Below are 18,790 nucleotides of genomic sequence, written 5' to 3'. Positions count from 1 at the left end.
AAAACCAGTACAAAAAGCATAAATAAACAAATCAAGACTCAAATTCCAAAAGGATTATGGCAGTAATTCTGAGACTTTCCTTTGTGCTATCATTGCTATGTAGCCACAATCCCCTCTGTATGTTAGGTGTGAGGTGGGATAACTGAAAATGCACTGCTTCCAGTGAAAACACAATGCAAAAATAAGATATGACTCATTGTTAATGAAACTCCTTGTTCATTCGCTGATTTGTGCTGTGTTGCAAGGTGTATTCAGCTCTGAAATGACCATCAAGAAATGAATGTACCACAGAAGATCAGGTACCTGCCATAACTATTGTGCCGCGAGAATTGTTTTTCTATGGAGGGCAGTCAGTATAGGATGAAACTGTAATTTGCAGAAGAAGAACGCAGCATGTTGATGACCAATCAAAATATGTAATAGAGGTCTGATGGGAGTTATGCAATTGCAAAAGTACCCATATGACAAGCTTAAGAACAGGGATTTTGTTATGAAGTATTCTAAACCACTTGCAATGTGAAATGGAATGAGACAACAGCATACTGGTAGAAAGAAAGCACCAACTGGCAAGAGTTTATAGCACAGACTTGAGTGACTAAATACATTTCTAGACAAAAATGGTATTGAATGGTTTGCTTACTTAGCTTACATATCAAAGATAATGAGCAAAATCCACTTGTTTGAGAGAACACAGTGGTAGGGACATCTTGCATATGTGCATCTATGATAAATAAAAGCAGAAATTAGTCAACCTTATTAGAAGCTGTCCAGTTGTAATATGTACCTGTGGTACAAAACAAATGGCCTCTAATATGCCAGTTCAGAGTTCTCCTGTAACTGGATCATCTGTAAACTGCTGCACTGTTTAATTTGTACAGGGGTATCTCACAGTGCCCCCTCCCCCTTGGTAATGTAGCAGCATTGCAACAATAATGTCATTCTGAGTGATGTTACACTCCAACAATCCCTTTACTGTTGTGCCATATCTGCAGTATTGCTTTAAATAAGAATTCAAAGATTGGAGTCATTGGACTCATGTTTGTATGAGTGCAGGTGCCAATTTATAGTTGCCCCAGAGAGCAGAGCAGTGAATATATGTTATTTCTTAGAATAAGGTGTAGCAAGAGTTATACCATTCATTTGTGTACTTCAGTTTAAGAATCATGGCCATTTTTTTCTTACAATGGATGGTTTGATGCATTTCTTGTGAACAGCGTATACAAGTATATTGTTTTGAAATGTGGCTCAAATGTGTCGCAAAAATATATCTTTATTTTATCCAGAGTAGTAGGAAGATATATGATGCAAGTGTGTGAGAGCATGGCTACATATGGAAGTATGTCATGGTGACACCTCAACTATAGCAGAGTAATTAAAGGGCAGTATTCATTTTTGTTGTGCAAATGTAGTAGGAGTATACACGATGTTTGTGAGCGAGCATAGCAAAGGTATAATCCACAGAGACCATTTAAGATAATGTGCAATGACTCTAAGCAAATTAAGTCTAATGATATCTGAATTGGATAGAAATTGTGCAAAGCAGCATATGCAGATGAAGTGCTCTTTTGTTTCATAGTCCAATAACTATGCCATAGACACAACCATTGTTTAAAGCACTGCTGTGCTTCTGAAACATACTTTGCAATCAAAGAACTTGATTCAGTGATCCCTTCAGTAGTTTAACTATGTATATACAAGCACTAAATGACACAAAAATGAATTATTACCCCCAACGATCTCTTCAGTACTTCATACATGTATACACAAGCACTTCAGTGACACCAAAATTGATTTTCTCTCAGCGATCATGTGGCTGGACAGAAACATGCCAAAATGGGCATTATATTCGATGATCGGTCTAATGATGTCTGAGTAAAGGAGTACAATGACATTCCTAAATCTAGACACAATCTCTTTGTTTTATAAGCTGTGCAATATAGTACTTTCTTACAATAATAGACCCACGGTCAAAAGATAGGTCACTGTCCACATAAGTTCCAAATCCTAAACAACTGGGTCAACTCTTAGGGGAGCATTGTCAATGTGGTAATTCTCCAGTGTAAATGACTTCACAAAGGATACACTAATGCATTCTTTGGCATTTAGTTTCAGACCATGATATTGACACCAGTGATTTATTTGAGATGAAATTCCTACAGGATGGCTAAGTCATTTGGTAATTCAATGACTATGCCTAGCTTGCAGTAATTTGAAAACTGTCAACCAGAGCCCTTTGGTATTGATTTTTACTTCAAAAAAAGTAAATTCCAAACAGGAGAGGTCACAACACAGAACCCTGGGGAGCTCCACTGTTGACTGGTCTCTTTGTGGAGATAATTTCCATTAGCTTGATTATCAGCATCCTATCTGTGAGTCAATTGGCAATCAAATAGGTGATATAGGAGTTTATTCCCATTTTTTTTAGATTTTCTACTATACCTGAGTGGGAAATTGTGTCAAAAACTTTGGCCAGGTCAAGATATGTAGTATGTACCATTTTGCCTTCACTCATTGCTTTGGTGACCTTTTCAAAAAAAAAAAAATCACCAGGTTGAGTAAGCATGACTTGTCCTTGATGAATCCAAACTATTATGCAAATTTGAAAAATCACATAGACCACCACGTTGGAAAACATGAAATTTAATAAAACAATAAACACACCAGGACAAGCATTTTTGGGTTCTCATTTTTCAGGTCTATAAATATTAAAACAAGTCAAGCTGTATACATATAAAACATCAACCAATCAGCATTAGAACTCCTCCTTTTTAAAACAAGTTTTTTAAGCCACATCGTTTGTCAGCCAAAAACTCTGCTATCCAGTAAAATGCAACACTCTCAGTCCTATTACAATATCCCCACCCCTTGCATTGACATGAATCAGCTGTAGAACCATAAAGGAAAAAACATGTTCACTATGTAGGGCAATATGCTGTGATAATGCATTATGTTTTGCTCTCAGCCCGATATATCTTAAATGCTGCAAAATCCAATCCTTCAGTTGTTGGTTCATCTTATCAGCATAGAAGGAGCAGCACTGCCCACATTTAACCAGTTAGGCAATGTTGGTGGTATTACAATTAGAATAAATATAAGGTCAATAAAAGCACTGTGTAACAGGATGGACAAAACTGCTCTCAGAAGTAATATAGGGGCAACCCTTACAATGACAACAAGGAAACGTCCCTACCCTAACAGGTTGAGCAATATTCCTACATGTAGCACCTTTACATAATTTCTAGATTAAAACAATTCTTAAAAACATGAGGGCTTGTCCCCTATACATTTCTTCAGCTTCTCATCAGTCCTCAAAATCTTCCAATTATCCTTGACTATAATAGAAATAGCATCCACATCACTAGTATATTTCAGGCAAACCCTTAAAGAAGCGGGGTTAGTTTTATGTTGAGCTTGAGTCTACTCATGCTTTCTATACAGCCAAGGTTTACCCTGTGTGCTTCTGAGACATTTCACTTCATCCAGTGTTGTTGTTAGCTCATAAGCCTTATAGCCCAATGACCCTAACCTAAAATGTAACAAGCCCAATTCTTTATTAAAGTCTTCATCTGTTGTACACAATTTAGAATCTCTAAGAGCTTGTCCTTTTACAGATTCTTAAAGACTCCCTTGGGATGCATACTGTCACGTGATTAATAATGATTTTTCCAACATAGCTTTCTATAAATGGATGTCTTAATATCCCCATCCATATCCTCACTCAATTTACCATCAAGGAACTCAATAATGTCACAAGAACTGTGAACTGTAAACTGTGAACTTCAGGAAGCTAGTTGTACTTTCCGAATAGTGTAAACACAAATTTAAATCATCTTTAGTATTGTTCCATATCAAAAACAGATCATCTACAAATCTGACATAGAATAAAATAGAATCTTTCCATCTATTTGCAACACCAAACACATGTATCTCTTCCCAATAGGCTAGGGTCAAATTTGCATATATGTTAGAACAGGGAGTTCCCATCGCTACACCACTGTTCTGAAGATAATAGTCTTCCCCAAATAAAAAAACATTATTATCCAATACTAGTTGCATCAAGAAACATATGAAATCTACCATGATATTCCATAATTACTAAAACAACTCAAAAAATGTTTAATGGCATGTAAACCATATGAGTTTGGAATGACAGCAAATAAACTGTTAACGTCAAGGGTCACAAACATCTCTCAGTACTGCTCGTGCATTAGCAAGTAAGAGTTTAAGTTGTACTTCCAACCAATTAGACAAGGACTCTGTAGGCCACCCCCTCCCTGAAATAATCAGTCTGAGCGGGGGGGGTCTAAGTGATCCTTGTGCACCTTAGGTAGACCTTTAATTATAGGTGTACATGGATGGTCAGCATAAAAATATTTATATAGAGTATAGTCTATCTTAAACTCTGTAAAGAGTCTTATTAACTCAGCTTTCAAACAGGAAATAATGTCACATTCCCTCTCGGTAATTTTCTTGTAAGTAGACCCATCAGAGAGCATCATCTTCATTTTATTTCCATATGCTGTAGCAGCCATAATCACAACGACGCCCTCCTTATCAGCCGGCATAATAACTAAGTCAGTGTTGGACTCTAGCTCTCTAAGAACAGTTCTTTCATCTGGTGTTAAATTAAAAAACAGAAAACCTGCTGTAAAACTGGTAAAGAACTTGATAAAAAACACACACCAACGTCGAGAAAAAAAATTTATGAAAATAGCAAAGCTTTCGGGTTGATACCCTTCTTCAATACCAATACAATTTAAATTAAAAAAGGAAGACTGATTCTGCCCCTTCACCTTATTAACCAAGTCCATCTCACAAGCCTTCATAAAAGGATTCGATGATGGGATGCGTGTTAGGATTAAAGGTGCTAGTTTTTCTGAACTGCATTGCGCTTTCATTTCCCTCTTTACCAAACATGTTTCAAAAGGCAGGAGGTTTTAATGCTGATTGGTTGATGTTTTATATATGTACAGCTTCATTTATTTTAATACTTGTGGACCTGAAGAAGGGGAAACCCAAAAGTGCTTATTCTGTTGTGTTTTTATTGTTTTATTAAAGTTTATGCTTTCCAATGTGGTAGTCTATGTGATTTTTTCAAATTTGCATCCTGGTTTTGTATCATTGTGGATCTTTAATCCTATTAGCCCTTTTTTTGCTATATGAATCCAAACTATGACAGGCCCAGTGTTTGAATGTTCCTTATGTCCTGATTGATTAATTCCATGATAAGAATTTCCATGCCTTTGCATATGAGGCTGATCAGACTTATTGGTCTGTCGTTGCTTGGGTCTGTGGAAGGTCCTCCCTTATGCATGGCAATGACTGTAGACGTTCTCCATTCACTTGGTACAAAACATGTATGGAGGTTGAGACTGACCAGTGTTGTTAGGGGTGTGGCTAAACACGTCATGTCTACTACAATTACCTATTAGCATTTTTCTTTGCCAGGCTGCCATATGCTAGCATTTCCACAAAGCACTTGATTACTATATTTGTATATCAGTGCATATGTTTTTTCAAAAGTTCTTTATATATTATTTTGTTAAAAGCATACCGGTTCAAAGGGAGGATGAATGAAGTTTGAAAAACATAAGTAATAACAGCAAGAGTTTAAATATGGATATCAAATGGAACCATGACAGCATATATTATTTAGGTCTGAAGCCATTTTTAGAAGATAGTGTATTATAAAAAGGAAAGAATCTGTTAACTTTTGTATGATTTTTTTTTTTCTCAAATCTGTTATAAGTTAGATGTCAGAAGAATTTCTGAATTCAAGAAAGTATTATACATATATAAAACAATTACTTCTGATGATAACTTGCACTTTGAAAGCTAGGTGGAAGTGTACTTGAAAGAATTAATGAGATTCAGAAGACACAAAGTATTTTGAAGGAAGCAGAATAAAAAAGGGTATACAGAGAAAATAAAATTCTGAGATGAAGAGCGAAACATGAATTGCTTGTCAAAATATATTCTATACAAGCTGGCAAAAAAATAATTTTAAACTTTGTTACCTTATTGTTAGCAGAAGTGTTGAAAAGACATCCTCAGGCAAAGCTCAAAGCAGTATTCAGAAAAAGTACCACCATTATAGATCATAGAGGGGAAAGGAAGTTTTACATAAGCACATGAGGCTTAGATTGGAAACTTTTAGGTGTAGAAGAAGACATTCACAATTATAGAAAATGTGAAAGCTGTCATTTCATAGAGAGAAAAAATGGCAAATAGTATTGTAGTATAGGATTCATTACATGTGACGAGTGATACCATGTCATTCGGTTTGTATGGATATATGTCTGTAACTCAGATTGTGGGGTATGCCGATTATAAAACAAGTTACATGACCTTGATCATAATGAATTTTAAAGAAAGGCTAATAGGATATAGAAAAGTCATCATCAGCAATGATGGTTTAATTCCAGCAGATGAGCAGATTTAAAAATTCTGTAATCCAACTCTGATTCTCCAATGGAGAACTGAATTTCAGACAGGGCAGCTACCTTTGTCATGAACAAGTCCTCTAGACATAATTCTTGGCCAGAACACAACTTAATCAAGTGGTATTTGCCCATTTCCTGGAGTGTGGGGGTCTTGTTTATTAAGTCCAAGTGTGCATGTGGTAAAGCCTTCTACATTGAGAGTGAGGGGTTTTGCCTCTACAAAAAGACAAGGATACTGATATGAAAATATTTGTTTTTGTTTGGCATATTTTTGAAGAATTGACCACTAGTGAACATATATGGAACCTTTGAAGAATGTACCATGAAACAGTCATGGGTGCAAACTTTGACAAAACATATGAAAGCCATGCATACAATGTAATATGTTGGAGTCGTGTGTGAAACATGAAACATTTTGTACTGTAAACATAGAACATCTTTAGTGGTAAAACTATCAGTCATAGTCCATAAAACTGAAGTTGTATTACAAGACACGTTTTGTACTTTACAAATCAAATTCTCCTGTTTTATAATGTATTCATTTTAGTATGATTTACTGTTTTTCATTCATTTCAAAGTTAGTCATAATCATTTGATCATTAGCACTGTTTATTTTTGTAAGAGTTTGTGATTGGACTGTCTTGTGTGTTTTTTCTACTTGTTGTGGAGTACATTAAAAACACACCATATTTCCCCAAAAATAAGACCGTAATTTATACTCTTTCCCCTGCCAAAATACGCATTAGGGTTTATTATCAGGGAATGCCCTATTTACCCCACCCCCCTTACAACAATCTACATTTATTCATTTAATCATGTACAAAAATTTACATTTATTCATTTATTCATGGTGATAGATTGGCATAATGGTTAAGGTGTTTACCTTATAAACACAATGTGCTGGGTTTGAGTCTCACATGGGGTAATTGGCTAGCCTTAAAATGGCCTACAAGGTCAATTAGCCTAGTACTAACCTATGTACAAAAATCAACATTTATTCATGTACACAAATAGACATTTATTTGGTACTTTTCTGTTATTTGCCAACAGTTCTAAGTAATGTGTAACAGTTGTGTGAGAATTCTGCATAAACAGTGCAACAAACATTTCAACTTCAGAATATCTACACCTTGGCTTTCACAATGCAATATCTCATGCTTAACAGAAAGTGCAGAAAAATCTCAATACATGTGTATTGGAGGAGGGGAATAAAACTGAAAGCAGAAGCTATCCATTCTGTTGCCCCAATAATGGAAAAGTTATTCAAATACAGTCATGTCATCTTCTTCTGGAACATTGTCATAAATCTCCAACCCCTGAATTCCAGCCTGAATTTCTTGTGACTCCGTTTCCTGTAGAACCATTGGCCCCAATCTGTCATGCCTAGCAATAGAGCTCTCCTTAAATGAGCACTGCTTGTCCAAGTAGCCTACTCCTAGTGCATTGACAACGCAGCTGTCAGTGATTTTATCCCATGAATTTTCACCCAAGTCACGACCTCTTGCAGGCTAGGCTTTACAAAGTTTCCATGCTGATTTCTCTCCATTCTATTTTTAATGTAGTCCTTGATGAGTTCCATGTGCAAATGGTCCTTGAATGGCTTGTTTATTACAATATCAAGAGTCTGGAGATAGGCAGTCATTCCTGTGGTAATCATTATTTGATCTCTTCTTCTCCGTGCAAGGAAGTTCTTCATGTCTTTAGCACGGTGAGTGCTGGCTTAATCCCAGACTAGAAGATCTCTTTCACCACCTCACAAAACAAGTGGCAGCATTACATCGACCCACTTCTTTATAACTGCTTGTGTGCACCAGGCTTTTTCATTTTCAAGAATGTAAATGCCTGAAACATGTTCAGACTTATATTTCTTGCCCTTACTAATGATTAGAGGTGGGGTTTTCTTTCCATCTAGACGAATTGCCAAAATACAGGTAACACATGCACTCTCGTAACCAGTGGAGGGAATGTAGATTGACGAGGCACCCCTCTGATCAGTTGTTGTTTGAGATCCTTGACCCATAAACACTGCAGTTTCATCCATAGCAATCATGTTGGAGAGTTGGTATTTAGAAAAGTCGATGCCATCAACAAAGGACTTGAACGCAAGTGCATGTTTAAAAACTTCGGAATCTTCCAGCTTGAACAGTGTTTTTGGTCTTCTTAGAGACAGTTCATATTGCTGAAGGATGCCATACAGCCAATGTTGTGATGCTTTGAATTCTTCTGGGGATATTTCTAACTGTGATGCCATTGCAAGGGAAAATTCTTGAATATCAGCCCTGTGCACAACCAAAGCCTTTGCTCTCCTGTTAGCAATCCATTCACAGATGATGTCTTCCAGCTCAGGAAATAATGGTTGCTGACCTGATCTACACTTGCACTTCTTAGCATTTTCCTAGTCGGCCTGTTGACTGAGATTATCGTACACTGCACGCTATTTTCAGACCATTCGGAGATCTAACTTCTTCTCTTTGCAGAAACCATCAGATTCTTTCCCCACGAGTCCTCCAAGATACCTTTCTTGTACTCGATGGAATAGCTCATTCTTTTTGCACTCATCTTGTCTGGGGGAGGGGTTAATTGAAGACTTATGAGACCGGAGTGGCAACACAAAATGGCGATGGTTAAGAAGACACAACCACAGCCATTTGTTATCAAGTGCGTGTGCTTTACGTGCATTTTCTGTACTTTGACCAAAGTACACCTGCCAGTATCTATGGGCCAAGGATCTCAACCATTAAATGTGAGTGATGATTAGGGTTACAGTAAGAATCGTGGAGGACTCCCAGGGAAAGAATCTTACGACTTTCTGCAAAGGGAAGAAGTTGGGTGTCCGAATGGTCCGAAAATGGCAAGCAGAGTACGATAACGTCAGTCAAGGGGTGTCAATAATATTATATTATAATTCAACATGTCCGTCATATGTTGTTGAAGATCTTAACTGAGGCTTATTTTTGGGGTCGGGCTTATATCATGAACACCCTGGAAAACCATGCTAGGCCTTATTCTCTGGTTAGGTCTTATTTATGAAGAAATATGGTGTGTGTGTGTGTATATATATATATATATATATATATATATATATATATATATATATATATATATATAGAGGTTCATAGGTTCATACTAGGCTATCTGCCCTAGGGCATTTATAAGCCTAGCCAGAGTGTGTTTGGCTTTCGCCATCCATTTTAAATTAATTTTGCTATGCCTTTTTTTGAGGTTAGTATTCTGTGCCTCTGTCTAACAGTGACACAGAAGTGATAGCCGGGGTAAACCTATGATCTCCCATCCACTCATCAAGATTCCTCTTGAAGAGAGGAAATGTGGGACTCTGCCAAACCTGGACTGGGATTTTATTCCAGAGTGAAGGGAGCCTCTGGGTTATGAATCTGTCCCTCCAGCATGTCCTATTTATTTCAGTGCTGAGGTTCAAGTCTCTTGAGCGCGTAGCTCGATGGGATTTGGATTTTCTGAGGTGCAGCATGTCTATTAATTCCGGGTTGGACATGGCTTTATACATCAGGCACAGATCGCCTCTGAGCAGGCGGTATGCCACTGAGTAGAGCTGGAGTTTCTTTAACCGGGTAGTATATGGCATCTGTTTGAGCCCTTTGAGCCTCTTGGTGAGGTACTTTTGGGGTCTTTCCAGTTGCTGCAGGTGTCTGGTAAGGTACATCCCAAAAGGGGCATTGTACTCAATTACGGGCCTGATGAGGGATGAGTAAAGAGGTACAATGACCTCCCCTGATCTAGATGTGAATCCCTTCATGATTAGGTGGGCTATATAAAATGTTTTTCTAACCACTTTGGCCACGTGGTTGTCAAATGAGAGATTGCTATCAACTTGGGTCCCCAGGTCCCTAATGACTTCTTCTGTACTTAATGGATTACCACCTATGTGGTAATTTGTGGGCACTGTTTTGCCAAAGGGATGACTATACACTTTTTGGCGTTTACCTTGAGGCCATGGCTCTGGCACCAGTTGTCTGTTTCTATGAGGCCCTTTTGGAGGATGCTTGTGTCGGCTGGAGAGTTGATTATGGCACCCAGTTTGCAGTCATCTGCGAACTTGGTCAGCCACAGTCCTTCCGTGTTGGCCTGTACTGCCGAAATATATACCGAACAAGAGGTCCCAGGATTGAGCCTTGTGGGACGCCACTTGTAACTGGTTTGGAGTCTGACATGGCTCCAGCAATTCTAACCATGTGGGTTCTGTCCTTGAGCCAGTTTGCAACCCATCTAGTGACATAGGGGTTTATATTTAAGCTGGTGAGCTTATCTATAATGCCAGTGGGGTATTGTATCGAAGGCTTTGTGAGGTCCAGGTAGGCTGTGTGGACCACCTTCCCCTCGTCAATGGCCTTAGTGACTGCTTCAAAGAAATCGACCAGGTTTAAGAGGCAGGATCTGCCCTTAAAGCCAAACTGGGTAGGATCCAGTGTCTGTAGGTCCCCAATATCTTTATTTATGAGGTCCATGATGATCCTTTCCATAGCTTTGCAGACCAAGCTAGTCAGGCTTATGGGGCGATAGTTTCCAGGATCCGTTGAGGCACCACCTTTGTGGAGAGGGACCACTGTTGCTGTACGCCACTCTTTGGGTACATATCCTGTAGTAAGGCTAAGATTGAACAGTAGTTTTATGTTTGGGTTTAGCTTTTCTTGGAGTTCATGTAGGACGCAGCCTGGGACACCATCTGGTCCCATTGATGCTGTGTTTTTTGCTTTGGAAAGGGCAGCTCTTACCTGAGCATCTGAGATGTCAGGGGGGCAGCACTCTGTTGGGATAGATATTTGCCCTTTTGGTGGGGAGAGGGGGGAGAACTTTGCACTGAACCTGTCAGCTAGGATGTTGGCGATGTCTGTGGGCTCGGTGTATTTTTTGTCATTTTGGACTAATTCTGAGCATATCTGGGAATTCCCACCCAGGTTCCTAACATAACTAAAGAAAGCCTTGTGATTATCTCTAGTGTCCTGTGCAATTTTTCTCTCGAAGCTGGCCTTAGACGATTTTATGAGTGCCCGTAGTTTTTTGCTAATACTGATCACAGATGCCTTCCCTTTTTGGGATTTTGCTCTATCATGTAGTAGCTTCCTCCTTCTATTGTATAGTTTGTTTATGGCTGGGGTCCACCAGACAGGACGTCTGCCTTTGGAGGATTGGGTCTTGGTTTTATTTGGGATTGCATGATCCATGCATTCCTGAAGGTGTTCATAGAATGCGTTTATAAAGGATTCTGTGGTCTGGGCCGTATTTTCCACAGGCCCGGGGGCTTTGAATGATTTCGCCTCGGTTTTGAGGCATGTGAAATTTACTTTAGAGAAGTTTTTCACTGTGGTTTTCTTGGCAGGGGGTGGGGTCGGGATGTGAATATCCAGTGAGATTAGTTTATGGTCTGATCTTACCAGTGAGGGATACACTTCTGGTCTGGAGCATAGTGTCCCCATGTTGGTGATGATCAGGTCCAGTATGTTTTCCCCTCTTGTGAGAGTGGTAACAAGTTGTTCCATAGCATTTGAGTTTATAAGTTCTAGGAAACTTTGGGCTAGGGTGTTGGAGCTAGAGTAATGCTCCCAGTCTATGTTTGGGTAGTTGAAGTCGCCCAATATAATGGTGTTTGGAGAGACCTTCATATTTTCCAGTATTCTCAGGAAGGCCAAGTGGGGTTCCTGTGTTTGGGTGGGTGGTCTGTAGCAGGCTATAAACTGGAAGGCAGTTTTACCCACAGTTAGTTGCACATGGATAGTCCCTGATGCTTCGTGCTGTGCCACCAACCTGGAGGTGTGGGTATCTTTGACGAATATTGATACTCCCCCTCCTTTTGTGGTTCGATCCAAGTTTTGAACAGTTTTGAAGTATTAACAGGAATTCAGATAGCGTAAGGTCTTAAAGCCATTATTTCTCGTCTTCGCTGCTGATTGTTCAATAAAGAAGTTAAAAGCTTTGTTATGACAGAGCAGCCACTGTTGTATGTATAATCTGTATATGAAGAATAATCAGAAACTAGACAGACAAAATGATTCTGTCTTCCTATAAAAATGCTACACACATTCATATTAATCTTTGGTCTGTAAAACTATCTTTTTGCTACATTCATTGCTAAGAAAGCCATTCCACTAAAATAAAAATGGAGTTGTGAAGTTCCCCCTTTTTGCGCAACAGAACTGCCACTAAATCTTATGCTAGAATCAAGGGGTCTTGCTCGCAACAACTCATAAGCAATGGACTACCTAATCTACTCACAGTATTCATCAGCAGTGCCGAACAGCTGTAGAAAGAGATGTACTACCTGCAAGAAATAAAGCGTCATACCATTTTGAAAATGTCATGACTTAATTGGATGTTATTAAGTTAAGGTACTGTCCCTCTTACAAACACACACCTTGAAAAAGTAACACAAGATATTCCATCAGCTCATTGGGGGTGTTGTCCTGATAATGGAAGAGTACCACTAAAAATATAATAAAATAGCAGTACAGCCATTTAATACATTTTTTTTAACATTGGTTATGTGCAGAGATGGTGCACAAATGCATTACATACTAAAGAAGTATTGGTTAAAATGTCAAAGCTAAAGTATTTCATCCTTAGTTTTTGTAATAATTTTAAGGGATACTGTTGCCATAACTTATAAACTTTATGATGTGATGAAGTATTTTATTAAGGTACTGTCCCTCTTACAAACACACACCTTGAAAAAGTAATACAAGATATTCCATCAGCTCATTAGGGGTGTTGTCCTGATAATGGAAGAGTACCACTAAAAATATAATAAAATAGCAGTACAGCCATTTAATACATTTTTTTTAACATTGGTTATGTGCAGAGATGGTGCACAAATGCATTACATACTAAAGAAGTATTGGTTAAAATGTCAAAGCTAAAGTATTTCATCCTTAGTTTTTGTAATAATTTTAAGGGATACTGTTGCCATAACTTATAAACTTTATGATGTGATGAAGTATTTTTTTTTTTTTTGTAAGTCTTGTTAGTACCTTGCAAGACACGTTATGAGAAAATATATAGATTAACCAAATATTAAATGTTGAAATATTGTGGATGAAGGTCAAAAAATATATGTACTATTGCATACTCCTTTTCTTTTTTTTTTAATTTTTATATACTGTTTCCCCAACTTGACACCCCATGAAATACAACATTTGTAGTAACGTACTGAAATTCATTTTTCTTAAATCGCATATGATCTAGTTTATTCACTTTAATAGATAGTTTATGCGCACACAAATTTAAAAGTTGGTTGTTACCATTCTCTGAATGATTCATTGTAAGAATAGTAAGGTATTATATATTACTTATATATTTATTTATATATATATATAGTCATTTTTTTAGTATTTTACTAGGGTGGTAAATGTTAGGTTAAATAAGTTAGTTTATATATTTTTTTTATGTTTTGTTATAAGTTTAATTTTTATAGAGCTATTTAGAATTGGTCTGGTTTGTTAATTGTGTTTTCTGGTTGGCTATTTGTGGTTTCTTTTTTATTCTTTGCTATTTTTTAAACAATCAATTCTAGTGATTTATTTCAGTACAAAGTGTTGCTTCTAGATGTTATGTTTGTGCTTTACACATCCACTACCTTAGCAGTTTTATTCTTTTAGTGTAAGTGGCATGAAACATCCTTGATAACGTGGAAAGAATGGTGATAAATAATTGATGAGATAGTCAGTGAACTATTTATAGTCTTAAATTTAAAATACATTTGTTTTTGGGACCTTGCCTCCTGAACTTTCTCAGTTGTCATGTATCTTTTCATTTCAGTTGAAAATGCTTGGCTGTAAACATTCAACTCATAAATAAATAAATAAATAAATGTGGCCTACAGCTTTTCAAATATAGTGTGGAGTGAAAGTAACTCAAGAAAGGTTAATGTTGACAGCCATGCCAGGAATACGTGACAACTCAACTGTAATCTGAGAGACTCAATCATGACTATTTTTAGTAGACGGAGCTTTATCTTTTCCATTTACTACAGACCCAATCATGGCTGCCTGTAGTGGATGGAGCTTTATCTTTTCCATGTACTACAATTTCCATTGCGTGTGTATATGAGAGAGACAGTGAATAGTATAATAGTATACAAAGCTGTAAAAATGCTTTAGACACCATTCTTTGGTGGCTGATAATATACCCCAGTACTTAATGGCATTGAACAGTGCATAACTTAAGAGGATTTTGATCAGGTCTCTGATCATAACCACCTTATTACATTCAACACAGTGATGCCAAGACATTAACTTTGAGTGAGACTCAAGGTAAAATTTTGGCATCCTTGTTAAGAACAAATAAGTAGGGTTATAACTGATGAGGCTTGATTGTAATTCCTTGTATTACATGGAGCTTTATCTGCTCCATTTATAACTTGTTACAGAAAAATCAAAAGCATATGAGTGCAAAATGTTTTATGGCCATTCAAAGCTGATAAAAGACTTAGTGCTATTAAACAAACAGCAAGTAGCAACATTGTCCATTTGAAGAATAAATGTTTTTAAAACTTTAGTCCCATCATTCTGCATATCTTTTTTTTTTTGCAAGTGCAGTACAGAAATGTATCTGACAGATTCAGAGCCATTTTACCTTCTGCTGCTGTTCACCATTAATCCTTTGTGCAAGACTTTCCCCAGGATTCACAAATCCTCCGTGTAAGACTAAAGTAGTCTTACACGGAAACGCCAGTATAAGAGTAAGATGGCAGCACGCCATGCATATTAATGAGGGCGCTGCCTCATCTCTAAGTCTAACACGAGTGCAGAGGGCATGTCAGACTTCTGAGCAGTCCAAAAATACATGCCCCTGCAAGTCTCTCAATTGGGAAATGTCAACCTACATAAGTGAGTCCGCTCAAATGTGTACATACCCAACACTACAATCCCCCACTTCTAAACCTCTGTACAATTATAAAATGTAAAACTTTAATATTTTTTTTTATTATTCCCGATATAGCTGCCCGTATTTGCTCGTGTTTGCGTGGGTTTGCCCATTGCTTAGCTACAGTTAGCAGTTTAGACATAGAAGAGGATAATAAGAAACTTATATGCAAATTAAGCAAAATAGAGATAGCATAGTGGTAGAGCCTTCACACAAAGAGGAGGCATTCCTGGTTTGAGTCCCACCACTCCTCTTTCTATTTTCTGTTGGAAATCTGTATATGAAAATAATCCCTGACATTTATCATTTAAATTTCAGTAAAAAGCAATGAAATGGCCTATGTAGTAGTGAATACATTATATATATATATATATATATATATATATATAAAAGAAAATGAAATGGATATGCATACTGATGGATGCATAAGTAACGTATCTTAAGCAATGTGAAGCACTGCTAAGCAAAGTTTACCAGTATTAAGCATATTTAAATATAATTGCTCATAGCTAAGCACTGCTTTAACTAGCGCAATAGCTTTGCGTGGAGCTGTGCATCAAGCAAACGAGCACAAACAGCAGATGTTTGCGTGTTGCTGCGCACAGCGCTAACCAGCACAACGTCGGGAACAGTGGGCAATGTAGAGCAATGTAGAGCAACGTTGGGCAACGTATAGCAACATAGAGCAATGTTGGGCAAAGCTGAGCAAAGTCGGTAAAACACAGCCACACCTCCTATACGGTCTGGCCCGTAGTAAAATATAAAGCAATGACAGGCCTCGAACCTGGGATACTGTGCACCATAATCACAGTACTGAACCACTAAGCCATGACAGCTTTTCATAAGCATGCACTTTCAACACACACATACATATCAATGGAAGTTTACCCATTGCTAAGCAGGTGTACCTTCAGCTGAGTTTTTTCAAAACTGGCCAATCACAAATAAGTGCGGGAAATGATGCATATTTAAGCTCCATAGGCAGGAATACTTGCCATAACTGTTTGTAGCTCCCATCGACAGGCAGCAATGGCCGGTGCTGGAGAGGGCTCTAGTTTTCAAGCACAACGTTGGGGCATTGAGGAGTCAAAAGTAATGGTTTGGCTCCTTGTCCATAATCATGAGGATAGACTCCTGTGGGGCCAGTACCAGGGCACCCAATACAAAGCGGAAGCCTGGGACTGTTTAGCTCATGAACTCACCAGTGCCACAGGTGTCCCTCAGACTGCTGAGCAGGTCAGACACCACCACACAGACCTGAAGAGATGCATGGTGGATCAACTGGACCAGTGGATCCAGGAGGCCTGTGAGATGGAAAATGCCCCACTACTGAATAAGTAGCCATGGAATTAAGTATGTAAGAATTGCTATTCTAGTGTATACTATGGGTAGGTATGTCTCAATATCACTTCATTTACTTCACAGTTGCAGGTGTCCATGCTGCGAATCAGCAAGCCTATGCAGATAGGCTGCTAAGGCTGCGCCACCAGGCAGGTTAGTAATTATTCTGCTTGTACTGTTTTGTAAAATAAATGAGAGAGCCTGAAAAAAGTGTTTTAACACGATACATAAAGGTATAATAATTCTCTAATAATTAATCTGCATGTGCTGTTATATAAAATAAATGAGAGAGCCTCTAGAAAAGTGTTTTAAGTCTTTAATAAAGGTATAATTCCTGGAGTGTGCCTGTGTCATTTTCTTTGATATGTTGTTGTACTCTTGCATTATAGAAATAGTACTGTTGCTTTAAGCGCTGTTAACACACAGTTGGGTAGGCTCATATAAAGTGGATGAAGGGAGTGCCAGTAGCTTTTAAGCATATTCACAGTCCTCAACTGTTGGTTCATGCCTATCATGTACAGGTTAATGTGGCACATGAGTAGCTTGGTATTGTGTTCCACAGAAATGTCATTGTGCTGGCAGAAATATAGGGAGCTGTTAACATATAACTGATAATTTCACCTAAACATATCTAGTATAGGAAAGTAGAGCTGTCAGTGTACCATCTAAGCAGTAGTGTGTCTGAGCAACTCACAAAATATGTAGCAGTAACATCTGCATCCCAGACAGTTTGTATGTCAGATACAGCCCATGTATTTAAAGATCTAGCAAAACTCATTTCACGATTTAAGGACAATTGGGTAGTGTAATAATACATGTAGGGGACATATAACTGCAGTTAATAGGAATGTAGTAAAAACTAGAAGGATATATAAGTTGTTAATGGGGCTATCATTTTCCACCCTACTGTATGTGCATAAAAAATGCAATTCCACACATCAATGGGTATGTCTAATCTCAAAACATTTGTTGGGACATATGTCCTATTGGTTTATAAATATCTGCATTTATTTTGATGCATGTGCCCTGTTCAAATACCACAATATTGGTGGCCTGTTGCCATCAATTAAACCTGCATGCTGTTGTAATGTACACTGTTGTTCCATAAATGCATGTGTCATGCTTGCTGTTCAGCTGTTGGAACTCTGGTGTGTTGGGTTAATGGGAATACTTCTGCATGTTGTTATAACTAATTGGGAATGCTGCTGCCTGTTACTAACCCATATTTTCATTAAATCCTCCTAAATATAGAATGTATGGGAAGGCCAGTCCCAGCAGATCCACCTGTCCCACCTCAGCTGGCGATGGCACCTGGCACCAGCAGGTCCAGTGCCCAGCCTGGGACCTCCTCCTCTGTTGGCCCTGTGCCATCTTTGGGTGGAAGCACTGCAGGGGATGGGGCTCATCCCCCCGTGCAAGCGTGGGTGGAGGAGGGCCACCTATCACCCTCTGAATGGTCCGGGCTGTGGTGCATAGGGAGATCGAGGGTTCTGTTACTGATCCTCTATGCCAGCTTGAGGCACGAGTGGTGTGACTCACTGGTGAGCCTGCCCCTCCTATGCAGACCCAAGCACAGCCTCCCTCTGGGCTGTGAAGGTGCAGTGGTGACTGCCCATGGGTGGGGATCTCAGTTCCACTGTTGCCATCTGTGGGCTCATGGACTTGTGATTTCCAAACATCCTTCCCTGTCAGTGGTGTTCACCCACCACATGTGTCATATTCCACCCCTGTATGCATCTTGTTTGTCTTGTCTGTTAACCTCCCCAACCTACCTCCCCAAATATACCTACTTCCCCTACCCTGCATTCCACTCTAACCTGAAAAAAAAGAAAAAATGGCAATCTGCTTCCAAAAAAAAATTATGCCCAATACATAGCTGCCCATTTTGCACACATGTCCACTGGACACATAAACTGATATTTAATTGGCAGTACAACCAACTTTGTTGTCCTCACCCCTCTCACAGGGGTTGAAGCTTTCATATTTCCCTCCAAATTTACTGCATATGCACAGCTGTTGCTGTTAAAGAAATGGGCAGCTATGGGCCTTCCCCTACACCCATCCTGCACATCCTGAGCTGTTTTCCCTACTGTCTTCCCCTATTTGTGCCCCGT

This window comes from Protopterus annectens, chromosome 7.part0 (assembly GCF_019279795.1).
Source record: "Protopterus annectens isolate FY-2018-M chromosome 7.part0, PAN1.0, whole genome shotgun sequence".
Taxonomy (NCBI): Eukaryota; Metazoa; Chordata; order Ceratodontiformes; family Protopteridae; genus Protopterus; species Protopterus annectens.
Note: the sequence above shows the minus strand (reverse complement) of the source record.